Source organism: Lolium perenne, chromosome 7 (assembly GCF_019359855.2).
Source record: "Lolium perenne isolate Kyuss_39 chromosome 7, Kyuss_2.0, whole genome shotgun sequence".
Lineage (NCBI taxonomy): Eukaryota > Viridiplantae > Streptophyta > Magnoliopsida > Poales > Poaceae > Lolium > Lolium perenne.
The window spans coordinates 111,275,283-111,287,083 of record NC_067250.2 but is presented as its reverse complement, the minus strand read 5'-3'; the positions used below and the strand labels follow the sequence as shown (position 1 = coordinate 111,287,083).

The 11,801-nt window shown below is 43.3% G+C and overlaps 2 long non-coding RNA genes across 4 annotated transcripts; one reads left to right on the top strand and one right to left on the bottom strand.

The window, feature by feature from the left end:
- Positions 1 to 4,608: 4,608 nt before the first annotated feature.
- Positions 4,609 to 9,539, bottom strand: LOC127315601 (uncharacterized). The gene is made up of 2 exons (XR_007860141.2): positions 9,402 to 9,539; positions 4,609 to 5,801 (listed from the first exon to the last, which is right to left on the bottom strand). It is a non-coding gene; the product is annotated as an uncharacterized lncRNA (long non-coding RNA).
- Positions 5,638 to 11,179, top strand: LOC127315602 (uncharacterized). 3 transcript variants are annotated; one of them, XR_011747891.1, is made up of 4 exons: positions 5,638 to 5,767; positions 5,945 to 6,277; positions 7,214 to 8,038; positions 10,557 to 11,179. It is a non-coding gene; the product is annotated as an uncharacterized lncRNA (long non-coding RNA). The 3 variants fall into 3 exon arrangements; XR_007860143.2 differs by having other exon boundaries at positions 5,945 to 8,038; XR_007860142.2 differs by lacking the exon at positions 10,557 to 11,179 and having other exon boundaries at positions 5,945 to 10,070.
- Positions 11,180 to 11,801: the final 622 nt, after the last annotated feature.

Below are 11,801 nucleotides of genomic sequence, written 5' to 3'. Positions count from 1 at the left end.
GATGGGGAATGGGTCACATGCTTCGTTCGTGGTGTTGGCACGGTAGATCTCAAGTTCACTTCGGGAAGATCGTGCACCGAGGAACGTGCAAGATGTCCCTACTATGAACAAGAATCTCGTTAGCGGCTCCCTTCTATGCAGAGATGGGTTTAAGGTTGTTTTAGAGTCGAATAAAGTAGTTGTTTCCAAGTTTGGACAATTTATTGGTAAAGGCTATGAGTGCGGAGGCTTGTTCCGCTTTTCGCTTCTCGATTTCAGTAATAAGTCCGTGAACCATATTTGTGGCAATGTTAGTGATGATACCAGTGTTTGGCATTCTCGTTTATGTCACATTAATTTTGGTTTAATGTCTCGGCTATCCAGTTTAAGTTTAATTCCGAATTTCACCATTGCCAAAGGTTCTAAGTGCCATAGTTGTGTGCAATCAAAGCAACCTCGGAAGCCTCACAAGGCGGCCGAGGAGAGAAACTCGCACTTCTAGAACTCATACATTCTGATCTATGCGAGATGAATGGTGTGTTGACAAAAGGTGGAAAGAGATATTTCATGACATTGATTGATGATGCGACTAGATTCTGCTATGTTTATTTGTTGCGAACTAAAGATGAAGCTTTAGACTACTTTAAAATTTATAAAGCCGAAGTTGAAAATCAACTAGAGAGAAAGATCAAGCGTCTTAGGTCGGATCGTGGTGGAGAATATTTTCCTAAAATCTTTGATGAATTCTGTGAGGAACATGGCATTATTCATGAGAGGACGCCTCCCTATTCACCCCAATCAAACGGGGTTGCCGAGAGGAAAAACCGCACGCCGACCGACTTGGTGAATTCCATGTTAGCCACCGCTGGTTTATCAAAGGCATGGTGGGGGAGGCTTTGCTGACTTCATGTCATGTCCTGAATAGAGTTCCTAACAAGAATAAAGATAAAACCCCTTACGAGGAGTGGGCTGGGAGAAAACCATCACTTTCGTATTTGCGCACATGGGGATGTTTGGCGAAAGTCAATATTCCAATTACTAAGAAGCGCAAACTTGGACCAAAGACAATGGATTGTATCTTTCTAGGTTATGCTCCGCGGAGTGTAGGATATAGATTTTTAGTAGTTCAATCCGAGGTACCTGATATGCATGTTGATACTATTATGGAATCTCGTGATGCAACATTTTTTGAGAATATGTTTCCTATGAAAGATATGCATAGCATTGCTAGAATTTCTGCGAGATAATTCTGAGTCCAAGACATCTAATGAGTATTTTGAACAATCACATGAGAATGTTAATCAGAAGGATGACAATGAAGCTCCTAAACGGAGCAAGAGACGAAGGATTGAAAAATCCTTTGGTGATGATTTCATTGTGTACCTTGTGGATGATACTCCCACGTCCATTGCGGAGGCATATGCATCTCCGTGATGCAGATGATCGGAAAGAAGCTGTCCATAATGAGATGGACTCGATTCTTTCTAATGGAACTTGGGAGTTGTCGAACGACTCCCATGGATGCAAGCCGCAGGGTCGCAAATGGGTGTTCAAGAAGAAGCTAAGACCGATGGTACTATTGAAAAGTACAAGGCACGGCTTGTAGCGAAAGGCTACACACAGAGAGAAGGCGAAGATTACTTCGACACCTATTCACCTGTCGCTAGACTTACCACCATTCGAGTACTACTATCCATGGCTGCCTCCTATGGTCTTATCGTTCATCAAATGGACGTAAAGACAGCTTTCCTTAATGGAGAGTTGGAAGAGGAAATCTATATGGATCACCGATGGGTTTGTAGTAAAAGGTGAAGAAAGAAAGGTGTGCAAGTCGCTGAAATCTTTATATGGCCTAAAACAAGCACCTAAGCAATGGCATGAGAAGTTTGACAGAACTTTAACTTCTGTAGGCTTTGTTGTCAATGAGGCTGACAAGTGCGTTTACTATCGCCATGGTGGGGGCGAAGGTGTTATACTATGTTTGTATGTGGATGATATTCTGATCTTTAGTACAAACATGAAAGTAATACACGAGGCCAAGTCTTTCTTGTCAAAGAGCTTTGATATGAAAGATCCTGGGAGAAGCCGATGTGATTCTCAACATCAAGCTGATTAAGAACGAGAGTGGGATTACTCTAACGCAATCCCATTATGTTGAGAAGATCTTGAGCCTGGTTCGGCTATATTGATAGCAAGCCTTCTTCAACACCTTATGATCCCAGTGTGACACTACGCAAGAACCGGAGGATTGCCATAGATCAATTGAGATATTCTCGGATCGTTGGCTCACTCATGTACTTAGCGGCGCGAGTAGACCCGACATCTCTTTTGTCGTTAGCAAGTTGAGTAGGTTCATGTCAAACCCGGTACCGATCATTGGCATGCACTTGATAGGGTCATGCGCTACCTATGTGGTACAATGAGTTATGGGATTCACTATTCAGGGCACCCACCGTGCTTGAAGGATATAGAGATTCGAATTGGATCTCGATGTAGCTGATCTCGTACGCCACAAGTGGGTATGTATTTACCTTTGGAGGTGGCGCAGTTGTCATGGAGATCTTGTAAGCAAACCATATTGACGAGGTCAACTATGGAAGCAGAACTTATCGCTTTAGACACAACCACTGTTGAATCGTAATGGTTGCGTGAGCTCTTGATGGACTTGCTCGTGGTTGAAAAACCTGCTCCGGCAATCCTTTTGAATTGTGACAATCAAACCGTAATTGTCAAAGTGAACAATTCTAAGGATAACGCGAAGTCATCAAGACACGTCAAGAGACGTTTGAAGTTTGTCAGAAATTGCGAAACTCCGAATAATAATCGTTACATATATTCAAACAGACAAAAACCTCGCAGATCCCTTTACAAAGGGACTATCACGTAATGTGATAGAAAGTGCATCGAGGAGATGGGTTTGAGACCCGTTGATGTTACGCCATAGTGGTAACCCAACCTTTGTGATCGGAGATCCCGTGAATTAGGACCTGGGAAGAACAAACTAGTGGTTTAATTGAGGAGAGTATTATGTAACCCTCTCTATGTGAAGATGCACAACTCTCAGTTGCTGTAAGGCAGGTTGGCAACAAGCCTTAATGTGTTTATGTTGGCTATTTTAGCAAAGATGCTGTCCTACAGAGCATTCTTGAAATAACACACCTATATGAGTCCGATTGTTAAACGTCGCAATCTATGAGATTTGGGTGATCTCTAGTAAACTCATGAAGAGACCATGAAGTATGACGCATATGTTTCACCTGCGGGGTAGGCTACTGGCAGCCATGTACTGGTCATGACTTTGAGTGAAACCCTGTTCACGCAAAACTTGCAATTCAAGGCTTAGTCCATTGTTCAAGTGTGAGTGGATGTAGCTTAAGGTTCTAGGCGGAAGTTCAACTTAACAGTCTCCGCTGAAACACTGGTATATAAACAAGCAGCGAGTATTGGTAAATCTCTAAATGGGATTTGAGATCTGGTGGGGGATTGTTGAAATATTGGGCCCACTTTTAGTGGCCCAAATTAGATTTCAGTTTTTCCTATAAATCTCAAAGCCCACATAGTGGCAGCCTTGTGAGTTTGAGCCCAAGTTGGTGGCTGCTCACTAGGGAGTGGCAAGAGGTGGGAAGTTTAGTCCCACATGGAAAGTTGGGAGGAAGTTAGACCACCTTATAAGGTGGGTTGTTCCACCACTAGTAAGTGAGTGAGAATAGGAGTGCTACACGCGCGCTCCTCCTCCTCCTCCTCGCTCGCTCGTCTCGTCTCGACTCGACACGACACGACGCGCGCCGCGCTCGTGGTGAGTGGATTGAGCCTCGAGCCGAGACTTTCCTTACTTTTTGCAGCTCAGGAAAACGAACAGAGTCCTAGACGGACGCGTCGCAGTTAGTCGGTTCGGGTCGCTCCCGGATCGTGGGCTATCTGTAACCGACTCGAAACGTTCGTGCGACGTGGGCGTGGCCCACGTTGCCTAGGATTTCCCGAGCCTATATAATCTCCTGCCCGGCTACCGCAGAAACACATCCAATACACGAGTTAGGGTTTCCACCTCTCTCTGCTTGAGCCGCCATCGTAGCCTACTCCATCCCGCGAGCCGACGTGCATCGGTGAACGGGAGAGCAGGACTCCGGAACCACTCGTCCTTGCGATCCTGTACGGGAGAGGGCGAATTAGGTTTTTGGGAAGCGCTGTGCGCGACTGCTCAAGCTCTTCATCACGGGTCGCCTTCCGTCCAAGTCGAGCGGTGCTGCCTACCGTCGTCTTCAACGCCGTCTACTTCGACCCGTCGTCCCCGTCGTCAACAACGTTGTCGTCAACAACGTTGTCATCAACAACGTTACTGTTGCGACATCATCTGCTACACCTCCACCGCCACCTCCACCAGATCGGTACGTGCGACATATCTCGATCTGTTTAGCGATGGATGCTTTACCGTTTGCGCTGCTGCTACTCATGTTGATTAATGCATCTAGTATGTTTGAGTTTCACATGTTAGTAGTTGCTGCTATCATGTTTTATATTCTGGAATTAATCATGGAAATTGTGCCTAATTATCCAACATATATCAACTATTACTAGCCTATGCAACCGTAAAATGACAAAGACATAAGGATGCACACGGGCGTACCTAGGTTCAGCCACCAGGTGTCAGAGGACACCGGGTCCAAATCACTTTCCTTTGATATATTACATGTATTTATAGTGAGTGACCCCATACTCGAAATTATACACTATATAAAGGACAGCTGATTTCACGCAATCTGCACAACTGAGGCACTGTAGATATGCTATTTATTCCTTCCATTGTTGGTTGACACGTACCTATTTATTTTGCCCCTTCCGTGATCCACTCAGGTAATCTTTTTGCATCTTTTTTTTTCCTTGGATGGATAGGAAACCGGCTACCGGTTATTGCCTCTCTCCTTCCTCTTTTCACGGATCGCTCCTGGTTACATCCATTGCCTTCTGGTTGATTCGGTCAAAGCGGCGCCCCACGATCCCCACCATCGAACAATTCCAGGGGTCGTTTTGCCCCAATTTTCTTCCTCACATCTTTCCCTATTGTCGTCGTCCTCTTCTCCCTCTCTGGCCACCATGCCACCTACCGAGGCGGCCGACGGCGTCGAGGAAGAGCTCCCGGGGCAGATGGCGGCGCAGTGGGGACCTGGTGCCCTCCTCTTCAACCATCGTGGAGGAAGAGCTCGAGGCTCTCCTCTCCTTCCCAAGGCAGATGTCGGCGCGGTGGGGACCTCGGCACTCTCCTCTTGAGCCGCTGTGGAGGATGAGCTCGGGGTTCTCCTCTTCTTCCCGAGGCAGATGGCGGCACAACGAGCCCCTCGGCGTCTTCCTCTACAGCCGCCGTGGAGGAAGGGCTCGGGGCTATCCTCTCCTTCCCTAGGAAGATGGCGGCGTGGTGGAGGCCTCGGCGCCCTCCTCTTCCAGGTTTTTTCTGGTGGATTTAAGCGGAGGAAGGGTGTGTGCATCGTCGCCGATGGAGCGGCCGCTGTGCGCCGCTATGATCCCTGCCTCCTCCTGCTGTACGTGCGCCTCAGCCACTTCGGCGAGGACTTGGGCTCCGTGCAGGGCTCTTCGCACAGTGCCGCCGGCAATCTCACACTCATGGAGGGCGCCATGGGGAGATATCCCACACCGCCATCCGCGTCGACTTGGCCATGGGCAACACCTTAGTGCGTCACTACACGGCCTCCAACACCCTCCCATAAGTTGGAGGCAGCAGTGGCCAGCTAAGGAGGTCCGGCTTCATCTTCTCTGCCAGCAACGAAACGATTCAGTAAGTTGCCATTTTCTTGGGTCTTTCTCGGTCCCTGTATACAAATAAGAATGAAAAAACAGGGACATATGAGCTTCTGGGCATTTTTTTTTTGGAAATTAGAGTCTTTATTTCATATGATATGAGAAGTCTTTAGAATCAGCTTATTCAGAAGGCCAAAACGATTTGTTTGCACAGGAGCAAGGCGTAACCAGCAACCAACCAAGCCATTGGTTCTTACATGAAAAGCTAGCTACTCTCCCTTCTCCTTGGTGACCTCGTGGTCTGAGTGGTCAATCAACAACTCTTATTCATGCTGTAAAGTACAACAGATTTTCTTTATTTTGCCAAACCTAAATATCCTTTCTGGGCCTCCATGCAAGTGAACAAATTACAAGGAAGAAAGGAAAAGTGTAGACCCTCCATAAGAGCAAGCAGGAACGGAAACTGTTGAAAAAGCAAAGAGGTGGGGTTAGGGTGCCATGGTCACATACCTTATATGCTGGATAATTCTCTGCGAATTTCATGCAGGTAGTTCCTCTGCTTGATATAAAACATTCTTTTTTGAAAATTGGAAATTCTTATTAAATGCTAGCTATGTGTTGATGTAATTCATCTTTGTCACTGAGGATGCTATCGTACATGTTATTCCAGTCTATCATGGGTATTACTTTGAATTTTCCCCTGTTTATAGGAAAAAGGATATATGCCAGTTCAAGCTTATATGTACTACTAATAAAATAGTTATATGAGCTTATATGTATTATTAATAATATAGTTGTGGGTTCACTACTTTGTTCATTTGCGGTCGGTTCGCCAAGAGGATGCATGGTTCTAATCTTTCTCTGCACTATGTTGAACTTGAGAAATTGGTGGAATCTGTATCATGTACAATTGAGGTTCTTTATTCCAATCGTTCTGTCACAGAAGAATACACATCTTGAACCCCAACCCTAACAGCAAGGTTAGATGCTAAGTTGTGTAGTTAAGTTTCACACTGAATCATTTATCTTCAGATGGTTGAGATTTTTTTGATTTGGTTTATTTATAGAAACCATTGTGTTATCTTCTGTAATTTTGTGCCCCTATAGAGCTTCTTATTTCACAAAATTTTCATTCACTAATGATTTAAGCGGCTCTAGAAAGGTAATTAGTTCATTATTCTTCAAATATCACGTAGTGTAAGCAAAGATAGTATCTTTGTATTAAGAGACCTTTGGATTTCCAAAGTGGGAACCCTACAACTTAATTGTGCGTTTTCAGCGAGCAGTGAATTCTTTTTTGTAGCCCATTGCTACAAGCTGCAAAAGCATGCTATTATTAGTTTCTTGACTCAAATCATGTTAGCAGTTGCTGCCAGTCAATTAAGATGCCACTAATATTTTTTTGTGGATTTCCTATCTTTTGGTGATAGAGAGTTAGTTTTAGAGGTATTTCTGTCTCAGGCATTGTTATTCTTCAACATAGTATTATAGAAGGCAGCGGTGGAAAATATGGGGTCAATGATAGGCCGAACTGTCATGAATTTACAAGAAGACATTCAAGATTAATTACTGATGACAAGATGATTTTCAGGGAGATTTTGCAAGGTATCCTTTGATTTTACTGTTCATACAGATACATGTGCATCAACAATCTTGAGACCAACATATGATTGCCAGTATCAAAATTGCCAATATCAAGTGCCAAACTGATCTACTCCCTCTGATCCATAATAAGTGTTGGAGTTTTAGTTCAAATTTATCCAGAAATGAACTAAAACCCGGACACTTATTCTGGATCGGGAGGAGTACATGTCATGGCATCCATTTCATTGGAGAATTTTACTATTGCAATACTGGCAAACAGGATGCAACACGATATGTAGGTAATGCTTAGTAGGCAGCCTTTTTAATATTTTTCATAGCATAACCTTTTATATATCTGTTTATAATAGTGGGATTTTAGAGAGCATTTATGTACAAGGATAAACTGATATCTAAGCCAATCACATGTGTTGAGAGGCCAGTAAAGACTACTTTTGACTATCATTTTCAGTTCTCTCTAATTTTTATTTGTCTCCAACATAGAAGCTCTATTCATAATTATCTGATGTTCTTGGTCATGTGTAGTAATATTTATGTTTGAATATAAGGAAGTATTGTATTTATAACATAGGTCATCAGCCTCCTTGATACTACTCAGTACTGACCAGGCTAATCCTGGGGTTAACTTTTCCGGGGAGTTTACATGTAACCACTGCCTATGCTCGAAGAAATTGCGTTGAACTTAAACGATCTGAAGTCAAAGAAGGTGCATTTTTTTCTTGCAGCATAATTACCTACCATTGACTTACTAACTGAACAATGCAGTTTGTGCCCATTTAAGCTTCCATTAGTCCATTATATAATATTTTATAGGGACTTTGGTCTGTTCACCCAGTTAGACTACATTACCTATCTACAAAAAAGCTCAAGATTTTTTTCCAATGATCAAGTTTTGAAATTTTTGTTTCCATGTGTTCTTAGAATTCACAGAAGTAGTGGAACTTCATAATTACGGGGACATCAGATTGTTTGGTGACCTTGCTTTTCCTCCTTTCACGGTGGAAAGTAAGCATTGGCGACACATAGACGCATGGCTTTTATTTATTTATTCCCTTCCGACTGGCTTTCCCTGGTCACGGTGACACGCACGGCATCATTTAGTCAGCTACTCTTAGCCATAGTTCTTAATTAATTGTGCCCCAAATACGAAACAAGAAGTGGGAAAATAGCCATGTACCTACACAATACTTTACAACATGCAGTACCAAAGATACTCAAGTTAAGATTTCCGTTTCAGTCGTGATATACGATTGATTGGAACCATCAGGAGCACATACATTATGACATAAAAGAAAATTTTGAAGAAAGTGGAACTAGGCTAAATAGGCAGCACACAGGCTAATGATATTTCACTTCAATAATATCTTCCTCCATAGGTATCGAAGCTAACATAGTTCTCTATCACAACACCTATATTTCCCATACAAATGTGAACTAATGTCATATTTTGTTCTCTGTGCAAAGCTTCCTGCCTGATTTTACCTCTTTGTTCTTTTTACAAATCTAGACAAGATATTGGACACTCAAAAATAGTAGCACAGACAGTCGCCAGGTTTTTCTAAATCTATGCTATTGCATAGATAAGAATTGTAGTTCTGGACTTTTGGCATTAAGGAACAGAAAATGTCAGTTCTAGCAGATTCTTGCCATTTTTTGTTAATTAATTTCAAGATCCGAACAGAGCACTTGCTTAGTTGTTCAAGTGTTACCAAGTGATGAGAATGGGTACTAAAAGCATTCATCAATGGACTTACAGTTCACAAGTTTTTAATAACAATGGCATTGACTTATATGATCTACAGTTCTATATGCAAGCAGATCATGATGTCCACCCTCATGCGCATCACACAACCCATCTAGCCCTTTTCTCAACTACTAAATAAAGCGTACACCAAGCAGGTAGCTACAACTAATTAATCATATCCTAACGTTTAGAAAATGCAAAGAAAGGGGCAGCACATGAACACATACATTCGGGACCAACGGATGATAGATCAAGCACATAATAAAGAAGTTAGAAGCGCCATCTAAGAAAACTAAAAGTTAGAAGTGCAAGCAGGGTGGTGTACCTGCAAGTGCAAGCCTGCTGCAGCCACTGCGCCTAGGGAGTCAGGCAGTCAGCGACTCCATGGCCGATGGATGGCCGCAGTTACCATCACTGAGGATGCCACGGTGGCAGATCGAGCTCCAGTTCTGGCTCCGCTGCCCCTCAGCTTCTGCCCACCTGCTGCCGCCGCCGATGTGTGACTGCTTTCCTCTGAGCAACGGGCGCAGGACATACAGGGGCACATAGGCTGCGAGTAAAGGCAGAAGGCCATGTTGGCGGGAACGAATCTGCGGTGCAAGCTACAGAGAGTACGATTTTGTGCTCGCCTGTGTCAATTGGCAGCTCCGGCGGACGGAATCGAGGAGCAGACTCGGGGGCAGTAGCCTCAGGAGAGAGCAAGGAGAAAGGGGAACGGAGGTGACTTTTTTTTTTTTACAAACAGATGTCGGAACCATGAGTGCTATGTGTTTGTGTCGCGGTTTGGCAAAGGATTGCTCCTGGGTTGTTTGGTCTTTCTATTCTTTTTAAGGGGCCTATCTGTACAGGCGGACAATGCCCTTCTTTTCAATGTAGTGTGCTATAGACCTATAGTCCAATGTATCAGAAAAAACCATTCGTGCGTGTGAGACTGTGATGCTGATGCATGTCTCCGGATCACCCTGTGTGAGAAAAGGATAGGGTCCGCGTGTAATTTGTGTATATTATGTGTATGTGTTTCAAATGTTAAAATCAAAATTATAATTTCAGATATGATAAACCACTCTAAATCCATTGATAAATTTGCTTGCACTGATTCTTAAATTCTGTTAATAAAATCCCAACAATTTTTTTGTGTGATGCCTATCAGATTTTCCAAAATGATTATTCAATTTTTTTAAATAAATGTACCTTCTAATTGTGTTTCTGCGATAGCTATAGCATTTCTCCAAAAGTAAATTATGATTCTATAATAAATATATCAATTTCCTTGTGTGTAAAATAAGAATGCTTATTTCAGTCTAACAAACATGATTTGCGAAGACAAAATGAGTTTCAGGATAAACATGCAGTTATCTTATTGTGGTGCATTTAATTGAAAAATAAGATCTATCTACGTTAGCAATGAATAGTCAGCAATAAAAATGGATGTACTTCTTTCAAATTTATTTGTTTATTTACAGCTGTGAAATTCTTGCAGAATTGTACGCGGCCATGAGCCCGAGCCCTAGGTTCCTTCCGATGAACAAGTCGAGCTCATCCTGGCTCTCGACTTTCCTGTGCAGCCCTAGACACGGAGCAACAACGCTGCCATCGTTGATATGTTCTCACTTTTCCAGGGACAAGCGTGTAGACTAAAACCACTTGACAATCTATCCCCATGCAACTCTATCCACTGTACAATGCAATCCAGTAGGAACATGTATATATCCCTGTTGTCTGGCTCAGTGCCGTATGAATAAACATCAACATTGTTTGGTTCAGTCCAGTAGGAATTCGCACCAATGCAGTTTGGCTCACTCCAGCAGGAACATGTATAGGCATCCTGTCTCTCAGTCCGGTGTGAATATGCGTCGGCATCGTCTAACACGTACTATCCACCATTTAATCCAGTGTAAATATTATCCTCTTTCTTAGATCATCCCTTTATATCACCTAGCTTATCTTACTTCAAACAAATATCTAGATCGGTATCAGAAATTTATCCTACTATATTTCTCAATTGTCACCGTTCCGCAAACACTCAAAACAACTACGAAAGTTAACCACGCCCATGCTAAAAAGGTGCTACCACGGGCGCGGCGTGCCGCCGCGCCAATGCATCCTAGTGAAAAATTATGTGTGGTCATTTAGATAACACCACGTAATTTTGGCTCTAGGTCCGCCACTGGACGCACACTGCCAAAAGAAAAGAAAATAACCCTGCTGAACTGGTCAATGAAGAAGCATAAACTACTACCACCACCAATAGCCACGCCCGAACTGTAAAAAAGTTCTCCAAGGAGGACGTGTACAGGAAGGAGGTCGCGTGATCATTAGATCGTGGGTTTTCACCCCAAAGAAAATCTGAATAAACTCGAGGCAATGCCTATTATTACACTTTTATATACTTTCTTGTTCTCTTAGGTGTATTGTATAGAAATTTTGATCATGCCATTGATCGACAACCTCTCTCCATGTATTTTATATAAACGTTTTATGCGAGGGTGGCGTTGCTGCATCCGGTCTGAACAATATTTTTTTAAAGTTGTTTAAAAGAGTACAAACAATCCGTACGTCTCCTCTCACAGGTGATCAAGAAGGCGGCTTCTGTTCCCGACTGCCTCCCGTCGGCGCCACCGATCGGCCCTATTATGTGGCCTTCGGGCCATGGATGCGGGCTGGATCTCGGTCTCCATCGATGGGAGGGCTCCATTTTTTCGGTTTTAGGGTTAAGGTTTGGTGT